We start from the raw sequence: 10,787 nt of genomic DNA on the forward strand, positions 1-10,787 counted from the left end.
TATTAAACACAATAAACATTTACTAATCAAAGCCACACAAGTAAGAAAGGTATGGTACAGGCAAAAGAAAAGCATCCTTAATTACAGAAGCATTTATCTCTTTATACTAAGAACTTTCTCAACAACCGCATTCCTATTACACATGATCAGCTAATAAGCAGATGTAAAACGACGAATATGTTACTTAATTTAATTTGATTGGAAGAGATATTAAACAGGACAGTTTTCAGAAACATTTCTCTTCTCCTAAAACATTTACCCAAAAGTGTATTAAGTGGCTTCTAAATGGATTGGGTTTAGCAGATCAGGCAGAAAATCAGGGGTAGTGGGGAGGATGGAGAAATGTGTTCTGAATTTTAATAGTATGTCAGCGTACATGAGTAAGTCTTAACACGTCATTTTCGAAGTGACTGCATTTACTGCAACAAGCCGTATGTTACAGTTTCTCTGCTCAGCATTGCATGCCATAGCAATAACTTACTTAATACCATTTTGACACAGGCCTTCAAGATGAACCCAAGTTATGAATGGTGTATGTAGATATGGCATGAAATTATATAGAACAGCCAAGCCTCTTTTTGTACGTGAATTGAGATTGGTATTTTTTTTCTTTTTTGGGAATAAGGTTAAGATACATACTCCTTCAAATATGTGCTCCTCAAAGAAGCTAGCATCTTGTATTAATTTGCATTACACCTCAAGAAGAGATTTTACTAAATAAAATCTACATGAAAAAAATGTTACGCTAGAGTAGTCTCCATAATGGGTTTTAGAATGTTTACATGTAGATTGGGGTTGTGGGGAATGTGGAAAGAGCAGTGGTTTAGATGAGCACAACCAACCAACCTTAGAATTTAATAGTAAGATATTAGAAATTGACCTTTCGGTTAATGTTAACCCAAGACAAAATTTAAAATGTATTTGTTCCATGTTCATTATCTTCCTGACCAACCTGACAGTTTAATCTTTTTGTGTATATTTAGAAGAATCCAATTCAACGTTATTTGAATCACTTAGAATTTCAAGGGTCAAGGGAAAAGCTTAACACAACCTGACCTGAAATACAAATAGAAAACATCCCTCATCTCTTTACACTGAAATTCATCCAAAAGGATAAGCCAAGCTCAAACAATGTCCTCTGATATATGCATTAAAAGTCACATAGGCAGCTCAGTTTATTTAAATATATATTTAATATATGTATATATATATGTGTGTGTATATATATATACACACACACATGATTGAAACAAAAACACCAGTTGGACAGGAAATTGTGAAAGAAACAAAATCATATATTTGTCCATTCCAAAAGAAGCAGGACTTCAAAAAGAAATGCTACAACCAAACAAACAAAAATAAATACTAATTATTTAGAAAAGCATCTCATAACTAAAGTGAGAAAGAAGAAACCTTTAAAGTGAAAAAAAGCAAAAAGTAAGAAACATTTCCTGTTTTCTCCTATTGGGGGAGATAAGGCAGAACACTCAATTTCTTACTCAGATTTTTATGCTCTGGAGGAATTTCAGTCTTATCTCCACCAAGCAGATTAGACAATCATCTTTCAATGTTACCATATATTTCCAAAAGACATACAAGTACATTTTGTCACAATCCGAAAATCTACCCACTTCGGCATTCTGATAAAACTTGTCGGAAGCATGGTGATTTTTTTTAAGCAAACTGATACATTTAATGCCAAGTACATTGTGACATTTAGTTGATAGGACAGACAGTCACTCCATGCTTGACAGAATGCTTTCATGTAGTGCTTTTACCTGGTTATAAATTATTGGTACTGCTATTTGCAAGTTTAAAGATATGATTTACTAAAGGGAGAAGCAGAAGCATTCCCAAAGCAGGGGTGCCTTTTGAATGGGTAAACGTAAGGTCACCTGCCAGAAAGTGTGCTGGAAAATGAATGCACATATCTAATAAGGAAGTGCTTAAAAAGGGATGAATTCCCTGAGTCATTAAACAGGATACAAACCAAAGACAGGTTGTGCCACCTAGAGAAAAACTGGAAATTGTACATTGGTTCTTCAGTAGTAAGTGTTATTCAAACGCTTGAAACTTTTAGTATGCCCAATAACCAAGCCACCGTCCATACCAGCTCACCAAACTGCTGGATTAAACCCCCTTGACAACTCTGCCTTCTCCACACACCAGACTGGCCTCCTCCTGCTTTCCTCGCCCACCTACCCACGCTGCGCCACTTAACCTCAGCACTGGCTGTTTGCCACAGCCCATGCAGCCCCTGCATCCTGAAACCTATCCAATTCTAAAGCACCTTCCTCGAAGCCAGGACAGGACAGGGTAGAAGAAGCAAAGGGATAAACCCTGGTGGACCTTGCCAGCCAGTGTTCCTCTGGATGCTAGCAGAGCCACCGTGCACACAACCCTCTAGCCCCATGGGGCCTGTATGGGAAATTCTGGTGCACTCAGTACATCATATCCAGGTTACCAAGCTGAACTCCCTGGCCAACCTCTGCACAATCCAAACACCATGAAATGACCTCAACAGAACCAAACCTTTAAGGTGCAAAAGGCCCTTCAACTTTCCTCTCCGCAAGTCACTTAAAAGCAAAGTGTACAGCACACTTGTCAAGCTGAAGCACAAAAGGTCTGCAAGGCACCAGGCACAGAGAGCCGCCTTTTGCAAAGAAAATAGACAGTAATTACGAAAAGCCCGCAGTCCTGCGGTATTAAACTGACAGAGGGGACTGCGCTGGGGCATAACTCATCTCCAAGCAGTCACTCCCAGCCCCAGACCCTGAGCGAGGGGACAACCTTTTCCCTCTTCTCTCCCCCTCCACAGACCTGCGGCAGCGCCCCCCTTGCCTCCCCCACGCTTTTCCTTCTCCTCCTCCTCCTTCTTTATGAATCTCCAGCAACTTTGGGTTGGCAATGCCGTCGCAGCCCAGCCAGAGTCGGGGACAGCGCGAGGGTGGCCGCAGGAGGTGGAGAAAAGTTTGAAAAGTCACTTAAAGCACTGCAGGAACCCCCCTCCCTGTCCACCATCACCCCCAAGCAGCCACCCCACAGACGGCGGCCGGGAGCTCCACGTGCGAGCGGGCCCTGCAGAAGCTGGAGTTTCCCCTACATCCTTGCCAGAAAAAAATCTTTCCCCAAGCGAAAAGTTCCCTGCTGCAGCACCACCCCTCTCCCCCTGCCCCTCCAGCCCGCCCCAACCCACCCCCCCACCAAAAAACAAACAAACAAACAAACAAAAAAAGAATCAGAGTTCGCAAGACGCCACCTGGATTCGCCCGCGGGCCCTGAAGGAGCGGCGCCCCTCCCCCGTTGGCGGGTGGACGGGTCGGGAGGGAGCCGGGGAGAGGGAGGCACCGGGCGGCCCCGGCCCGGACCCCTTCCCTCCCTCCCCGGCCCCGCCGCCTAGCTCACCTCTCTCCTGCTCCTCCGCCTGCAAGCAGATGGGGATATTCTTCTTCCAGCCGGGCATGGTGTCGCTCCCTGCGCTCGCTCTTGGGCTCGCTCTCTCTCGCTGGCTCCCTTTCTCCGGGGCTCGCCGCGCCTCCTCGCTCGTCCTCTTGGGTAGCCGCGCCGGGGCTGTTCAGCGGAGCTGGGGCGCCGAGGCGGCTCCCGGGCACATCGAGGCGGCGCCGTGCGCCCAGCGCTCCCCTCAAACTCGCCGGCGGCTCCGGGCGGCGGCGGCGGCGGCGGCGGCCGGGCCGGGCCGGGCCCCGCCGGGCAGGTCTGGGGGCTGCAGCGGCGGCTGCCGCTGTGTGGCGGGGAGGTTGGGCCGGGCCGGGGGCGGAGGGCCGGTGCAGGCCGAGAGCTGGGGGCTGCGGAGCCCCCGGGAGTGGGCGCCGGCGAGAGGAGTGGGCTGGCGCCGCCGCCTCTTTCCCCTCCTCCTCCTTCTTCCCCTTCCTTGTCTCTCCGCCGCCAGCAGGTGGGACTCGGAGCCGCCGCCGCACAAAGCTCCTCCGGCAGCAGGACTGAGGTTGCGGGCTCCCTGGGCGCCTCTCGGCGGAGCCTCCCCCGAGACGCGCGCGAGGCTGAGCGGGCACGGAGGGGGCGCGCGCGCTCACACCCTCCGCGCCCCAGGCGGCCTGCGAGGCGCGCCCGGCCTGCCAGGTACCGAGCCTGGCACCGAGCCGCTGTTGCGGAGCCCACGCCGCTCCACCGCGGCCGCCACTCCCTCCCCGCCTTCCTCCCAGAGCCCAAACTGGCGGCTCCTCTGGCTTAGGCGACGACCTCGATGGAGTAAGGGGCAGTGTCCTTCCCTCTAGTCCCTCCTCCGCGCCGCTCTCCCTACGCCCTGGCTGTCGCCCCCTCCCCCAAGTTGAGACTTGCAGCTACGGATTTGCTAACTTCGCCCTCAACTGAGGGAAATAGCAACTTTTGGGATGGTCAGCGCTGGTCCCAGGAATACGTTTCCTGGCAGGGTGGGAAGAGCGTGAATGGAGACTCTCTTTTGTTTTAAATGATGCAGGGAGACCTTGGCTGAGTGAATATGTAATCGCTGTCTTCAAGCATAGGAAGGGTTTTATGATCAGGTTTTATGATTAGTTTCTTCCCCTTGTCATAGGTTCATAGAAAATCGGTGGAAAAATGAGTCAGGTGGGAGGGAGCCAGCTTTGTGATACAGCCTGGAAGATTCTGCCCAGACATGGGGCTCTTGCTTGTGCTTTCAAAACGGTAATGCTAGGAGGGGTTCCTGACAGTGTTCCAGGTGTCACTCGGTGACTGTCCTGTGGGGTATGACATCTGCCTCTGCCTCAAGCCTGGGGGCTGGCTAGAAAATACCTGTCTCTCCCTCCGGAGTATCTGATGTGGACCGAAGAATTTAGGGCCCCTGGGGCTGAACTACTGGTTTGTGGTTGTCGGGGCCCAACCACTGCACTGCTATGAATGACTCGGTGTCCTGCAGTTTATTTTGGCCTCTGAAGGAACTGCAGTTTGCTCTCCCGAATTGAGGACATTGGCTCACACTGGCCTTCTCTCCTTCTCCTCTTGGAAACATAGTAATACTGCCAGAGAAATGCATTAACTAGAAAAGGCTGAAAGAATCTTCTTTTCCTCTGCCACTGCATAAGCGGTCTTATCGGGTGAGGACGTTTGCCACTGCTGCTGGCCTGGGTGGCTGTCTGTCATTACAGAACTGCCCAGCTGCCAAAGCAAATGGCTATCTCTCCTAAGCAATGGAGAGACTCGGGTCCAGAAGCTTCAAGGATAGAGGAACTGAAGGGCTAAATGAAGGGCAGAGTCAAACCATCCCAGGGGGTTATCAGTAGAAATCCCGTCTGAGCTGTTCAAATCTTCTTTCCAGACTCTTTGAAAAGTAAAATCCAGAAAATCAATATGAACATCACACCTGTCGCCTTTAAATGGCCCACCCTTCATCCTAAAATGAACAAGACTCCTTGGGTACTTTAGTCTGCTCCTAACCTCATTTCAAGGTCTAGTCCTGCCAATTTTATGTAGAGAAAGGCATTTGCCATTGATTCCCCCAAGGGACAAGGCCAATCAGGCCATAACCAAGACATTTGATGTATGTATACAAGCAAAGACCTAGCTTTTGACAACAAAGAAATGACCACAACATTTTACAGCAGCTTATATAACATTTATATGTCCGTAGTGGGTCTAACAAGCATCATTCTGGAAAAGCCACGCAATAAATGCCTTGTGTGGACTGAATCATACTCATACAGTTACAGTGCAATCAGCACTTGTCCTGCCAAGATGAGTGATGGATTATAGTGGAGAGTAAGTTCCAGCTTACACCTGTTAATAGTATTTTAAGTCACATAGGCAAAATTCCTATGATGTGATAGACTCTGGGCTAAAAGCTAAGGATACAAAAAGAAAATTAGGCCCAGTGTGGTGGCTCATGCCTGTAATCCCAACACTTTGGGGGGCCAAGGCAGGACAATCACTGAAATCCAGGAGTTTGAGATCAGCCTGAGCAACATGGTGAGATCCTATCTCTACCAAAAGAAAAAGAAAAAATAATAATTAATTAGCCAGGCATGGTGATGCACATCTGTGATCCCAGCTACTCAAGAGGCTGAGGTGGGAGGATCACTCGGGCCCAGTGAGCTGTGATTGTACTATTGCATTCCAGCCTGGGCAACAAAGCTGGACCCTCTCTTAAAAAAAAAAAAAAAAAAATTATAGTTTAATAGGGAAGATCAAGTTAATGCATTCTTCTGTGTGTAAGAGTCAGATATTATTATATGGATTATACAAGTGAGATTAGTTAAAGAACCTCTTAAGGATAGATTCGTATCCTTCCCACCACAAAATACTTATTGTCTAAACACTTGTTCACCAACATCCGGTGTCTTGTATCATCATTGTACGTATGCCTAAGTTACCAACTAGGCCCTGAGCTCTCTCAAGGGGAACCATGGCTTACCCCTCTGCATCCCCAGAGCCAGGGACAGTAAGCAATCATTGTTAGTTGATGATGATGGTATTTAACCTCGCTTGAGCTACACATAGCACATCACCACAGGGAAATAGCCCCTTAATGAATCCTTTTCATGATACTGTTGAGATCACTTTATAATATCAGACCAGAAAAAAGAATGAAATCACTGAACTAAAAATGCCATTTGACCCAGTAATCCCATTACTGGGTATGTACCCAAAGGATTATAACTCATTCTACTGTAAAGACACATGCACACATATGTTTATTACGGCACTATTCACAATAGAAAAGACTTGGAACCAACTCAAATGTCCATCAATAATAGACTGGATAAAGGAAATGTGGCACATATACCCCATGGAATACTATGCAGTCATAAAAAAGGATGAGTTCATGTCCTTTGCAGGGAAATGGATGAAGCTGGAAACCATCATTCTCAGCAAACTATCACAAGAACAGAAAACCAAGCACCTCATGTTCTCACTCGTAAGTGGGAGTTGAACAATGAGAACACATGGACATGAGGGGAGCACCACACACTGGGGCCTGTTGGGGATGGGGGCCTAGGGGATGGATAACATTAGGAGAAATACCTAATGTAGGTGATGGGTTGATGGGTGCAGCAAACCACCATGCCACATGTATACCTATGTGACAAAACTGCACATTCTGCACATGTACCCCAGAACTTAAAAGTATAATAAAAAAAGAAAAAAGAACTTAGTCTGAAATACTTGGTTTCATTGTCTAAAATCATCTTATGTTCAAAGCACCATTTATAAAAATCTATTCCAAGGAAATTATAGCACTATTTGGAGCTTTATGAGGAAGATACCTACCAGCCAGTAGGACATAAGATATATTATTTTTCTCCTTTACTAAATTTGAAAATCAATGTCCTTTAAAGACTGAAGCTACAACTACAGCCACTGTTTATAGACATCATCTCACTTATATTAAGAATTTGTGGTCCTTATTTGAACATAAATTCTTCCTAGTTATTTGTGTAGCTTGAAAGGTTTTGCAGCCTGGGTTTATAGAATTCAAAATTTAGTTTAATTTCTTTTACCTTAACCAGTGTGCATAGTTGATTGTATAGGCCAAGAGACCTACTCTTAAATGTGGCCTCACTTGATCTCCTTTTCAATGTAAAATTTTCAAAATAAAGGGGCAAGAAGACATAATCTCTTACTCCTAGTACCTCCCTCACCTGGTAGGAAAGAAAAGGAAAAAAAAAAAAAAAACCCTGTAAACTAAAAGCTTTAATTTTATTGTTTGATCATCTTTTTCAAGCTTGCATGGATACGTTCAGTCTATTGAAGAGCTGAAAATGTGTGTGATGGAGAGAAAGAGCAACTTCCCTTTCATTTCCTTTGTACTCTGACAACTGAGCTTCCAATCTCCTGCTCACAGGGCTTTCATACTAACAGAGTGTTATGACTTCTTGGGACTGAATTTCATGAGTTTGAGGAGTCCCCCAGGAGAAGTAAAATCCCAGCTGTTATTTTGGATTTGCTCCACGGCCTAAAAACATCCACAATATATTTTTTTAAATCGTGCATTGACTTTTTATTAACACACACACTGCATACTAAGCAGGCACCTGAAATTTTCAATAGTGCTACCAAAAAAACAGCACTTATTTTCCATTGCATACAGTGAATTTGAAAACTCTTTTAACACCTGATATGCACTCCTAGTGGGTATCTGTGGATTCACTTTTACCTGACAAATCCTCTTTCAAGATTCAAAATGAAAGAAACTTCCTTGGATAGTTTATCATCTTGGGGAAAAAATACAGAGAGGATAAAACAAAGAGAATGAATTCAAGTTGTTTTTACTTTAAAATCTTCAGTTAGGAGAACGTAATGGGAGAGAGACGAAACATGGGAAAAGCAGCAGCTCTAACATGGATAATTTAAGTAAGGTGTGTTTGAAAGCAAACAGGAAGTTCACCTAGGAAAAATATTAGAGTGTATTTTTAAAAATGACAATATAGGGCACTGCAACTGGGGCCAGAGAGATTGTGATGGTTGATTTCATGTGTCAACTTCACTGATCCAGCAGACACCCAGGGATTTGGTCAAACATTATTTTTCGTGGGTCTGTGTGGGTGTTTGGGGTAAACGTATCAGTCACATCAGTAGACGGAGTAAAATAGATGGCCCTACCCAATGTTGGATGGGCAGTGGGCCTCATCCAATCAGTTGAAGGCCTAAGTAGAACAAAAGGATTGACCCTCCTCCAAGTAAAAGAGGATTCCTCCTGCCTGATAGGGTCATATGCTTTATCATGCATTCAGACATGAACTGACACACCGGTTTTTCCCGGATCTCACACCTGTTGCCTTTGGACTGGAGCTACTCCATTGGCACTCTTGGTTCTCAGTCCTTTGGGCTCAGACTGGAAATGCAGTATCAGCTCTCCTGGGTCTTTAGCTTGCCCACTCACCCTGCAGAGATTGAGGCTTGTCAGCCTCCCTAATCATGTGGGCCAATTCCTTATAATAAATTCCTTTCCATATTTATATGCATCCTATGGGTTCTGTTTCTTTGGATAACCATAATATGGAGACCTAAGTTCAAATCTTGGTTATACCACATACTAGCTCTGTGACCCTGGGCAAGTCTAACTCCATGTCACCCATGTTCGAAATGTAATACCTACATAGAAATGCTGTGGGAAGGATTAAATGAGCTAATATAAGTGGAGTACTTAGCACAGCACCTGATGTGCAGCTAATTATAGATAGAAAAAAAATTAACACATTGTTTTAAAAAAGTTATGCTGAGTAGATTCTTGGGATTCATGAGCTTCTAAAAATACAAGAACTCCCTAAAATTGTATGCAAAATTTTCTGTGTCTTTTTATGATCCCCCCAATATGAACACACACACACACACACACACACACACACACAAACTTGGGGATAAAAGAAGTTCATAGCTTTCATCAAGTTCTCAAAGAAATACTTAATCCAGAAAAAAAAAAAAAAAGTGAAGGTTTCTGATAAGCATGAGAGGAAGACTCCATAATATACAATTAACTTTGGGTTCTGCTAAAGAAAGAAAAGGATTAATCCTAAGAAATTCACATTCCTAATTGAACCTTAGGATTACTGACACTCAAACTCTCCACTGTCTCTTTGCCTTTGCATTCAAACTTTTCAGAAAGTCAACTATACCCCTGACATCCAAGTTTTCAACTCTTGATTCACACCTAAACTAACTGCAGTTTCTCTCTGCAAAGGAATTGTCATCATTGCAGGTCCCTGGGGCAAAAACCTGAGGAACATTTTGACTCAGTCCCACATCCCCAGTTGGCTATCAAATTCTTTCAAATCTACCTTTGAAATAATTTTGGAATCTCTCTCCTTCTTTTCCAGGCATTGCCCTGATTATTGACCTTATCTTTCTTGGACAATCCCGATGACCTCCTCCAGGTTCACTTCTTCAGTCTATTCTTACTCCAAAGTGCACTGCAGTCAATCTTATTGTTGTTGTACTTGTTTTCCTTTAGGTAAAATGACCATCCATTTTCTGCTGTCTTCAAGTCTTCCAAGAATTCCTCATACCTATTCTGTCTTCTGCCACAATTATTGTGGACGAGCACACACATGTCCTTCCTTCCTTCCTTGAACTGTCCCTAATAACCCCTTAAATACTCTACCCAGTATTACTTCCATTCCCTAAACATATCATGTGTTTCTACACTTTATACCTTTGCTCATTAGGACTAAAATAAGTTGAGTGCCTGAGGCTAAGAGAAATTGCCTTACAACTAATATGTGCTGGAGCCAGAATTTGAGTCCAGGGTGTTGGACTCTAAAGTTTGTCTTTCCACCCCACATTGAACTACTCACTTGCATTTCTCCCCAACAAACTTTTATTTCTACACAACAAACTTATTCTACCTCTTCTTTGCATCTTGATTTCACCCATTTCCCCTACCCTCTGCACTACCATGTCCTTGTTTATAGCATCTGAGCGAATCTTATGCATAAATCTGGTCTATCTTACTATTCTCTAAGCTCTATAGGAAAGTATGTAGTAAGTAACCTGATTCTGGATTCAGACAGCCTAGGTTCAAATTTCAAATTCTCCACCTGAGTGATCCTGGGCTTCTCCCTGCCTTTGTCTCCTTATCTGTAAAATGGGGCTAGTAATAGGACCAATCTCATATCATTTTGGGTGGATTAGATGAGTTAGTGCATGCAAACATTTAGACCCAAGTCTGATGCATAAAGAGAATCCAATAAATTTGACATATTATTATAGGGCCAGGAATGTGCCTTATGTACCTTGGTATTATCACAGGCATTAAGCATTGCACCTTATACATAGTGTGTGCCCAGTGCATGCTTGCTGAAAGGATGAATATTAAA

Source organism: Theropithecus gelada, chromosome 11 (assembly GCF_003255815.1).
Source record: "Theropithecus gelada isolate Dixy chromosome 11, Tgel_1.0, whole genome shotgun sequence".
Taxonomy (NCBI): domain Eukaryota; kingdom Metazoa; phylum Chordata; class Mammalia; order Primates; family Cercopithecidae; genus Theropithecus; species Theropithecus gelada.